The 1,371-nt window shown below is 38.0% G+C and overlaps 1 protein-coding gene across 4 annotated transcripts in view; it reads right to left on the bottom strand.

The window, feature by feature from the left end:
* LOC107597388 (rho guanine nucleotide exchange factor 7-like) overlaps positions 1–252 on the bottom strand; it is a 31,600-nt gene extending 31,348 nt beyond the window's left edge. For 3 of the 4 annotated variants that reach the window (XM_016288419.1, XM_016288420.1, XM_016288421.1), the window contains exon 1: positions 10–251. The gene's annotated coding sequence lies outside the window, so the exon portion shown is untranslated. Of the gene's footprint in view, positions 1–9 lie in introns of all 4 variants that reach the window. The other variant, XM_016288418.1, reaches the window with a different exon arrangement.
* Between the last annotated feature and the right edge of the window lie 1,119 nt (positions 253–1,371).

Raw genomic sequence — 1,371 nt, 5'->3', positions numbered from 1 at the left:
TCGTTGAACTGGGCACCATTTTCTCTAAAACGTGTTGTTTGAAGGATGGCGCATTATGTGGCGCTCCATGGAGACGAGTAATGCTATCGCTTCGCTCCCATTTCCTTTATTAGGCTACGACAAGCTGCCAAACGCCTTTCAGTGGAATACAGTCAGCGCACTAGACCTGCATCTTCCGGCAGGTGACAGCACAGCACAGACGCAGCGTATGTGGCCAGTCGGCTTCGCGTCCTGCTTTGCGTGTGGACTGCATCGATTCACCTGCTCTTTGTCGTGTGTCGTATGTGTCGTAACAGAAAGATCTAGTGTACATTTGTTACAAGATCTGTTAGTGAGAAGGAGCTTTTGGTTAGCGACCTTAATGAAAGGACATCGTGAAGTAGTTTTATACACTGTGAGAGTGTATAAAAACATGGATATAGGGGATTTTAAATATGCAGTCTTCAGCCCTCCCGTTATTAGGCAGGTTACACGCCACTGTTGTTTTATCAGACTAGTGTAGTTCATATATGATCCGCTGGAAGGCGTCCTTTGACATAATATTAACCTGCTGAAACGCATCTTAAACCAGCCTAAAATATTTTAGCATGAAATTCAGCTATATTAGACTTTGAGCTGGATTAGGCTGGCCTTGCTGTTCTCTCAGCCTCACCAGCTGAAAAGACCCCAAAACCTATTTAAACATCAACTTTTTTCCAAGTCATAGGAATGTGTAAGGTAGTTGTTGTTTTTTCATTAGTCTGTTTTCTTTTTAGATGATTTACAGAACTGTTGGAGTTAGTAACAGTTAGTAACTAAACATTTCTTGCTATTATCAATATTGAAATCAGTTGTTCTGATTAATATTTTTGGAGCAACTTTGATAAAAAAAAAATTCAGGATCTTCGGCAGCATTTATTTCAAATAGAAATCTTTTGTAACTTTATACATGTCTTTACTGTCACTTTTGATCAATTTAATGCATAATCAAGTATTAATCAGTCATCTTTCTGACCCTAAACATTTGAACAGTAGTGTAGCTTTTATATTATCGTGTGTGACAGCAATAACTAAGATTAGAGAATTTCCCACAAGCCACAAAACTTTATAAATGACTCTCACCCATCACCTCTCCCTCACTAATCCCACCAACCCACTAAACACTGTAGCTTTCCATCCAAAGGCCATCCTCCTATTGCACAACATAGACCTTGAACATACATGTTATACAACTTGCGCTTGCGGTACTGAGAATATATTGCACATATATACATCTCATTATTTTGCCATGTTTTTCAAAAAATGCATTACCAGACACTTCCATATCTTTTATATAAAATAAAAAAGAGTATACATTTTCCTGCTATTTTATTTTCTAAATTTCAGTATGTT

This window comes from Sinocyclocheilus grahami, unplaced genomic scaffold (assembly GCF_001515645.1).
Source record: "Sinocyclocheilus grahami isolate Dianchi unplaced genomic scaffold, SAMN03320097.WGS_v1.1 scaffold231.1, whole genome shotgun sequence".
NCBI lineage: Eukaryota > Metazoa > Chordata > Actinopteri > Cypriniformes > Cyprinidae > Sinocyclocheilus > Sinocyclocheilus grahami.
This window is presented reverse-complemented; position numbering and strand designations above follow the sequence as displayed.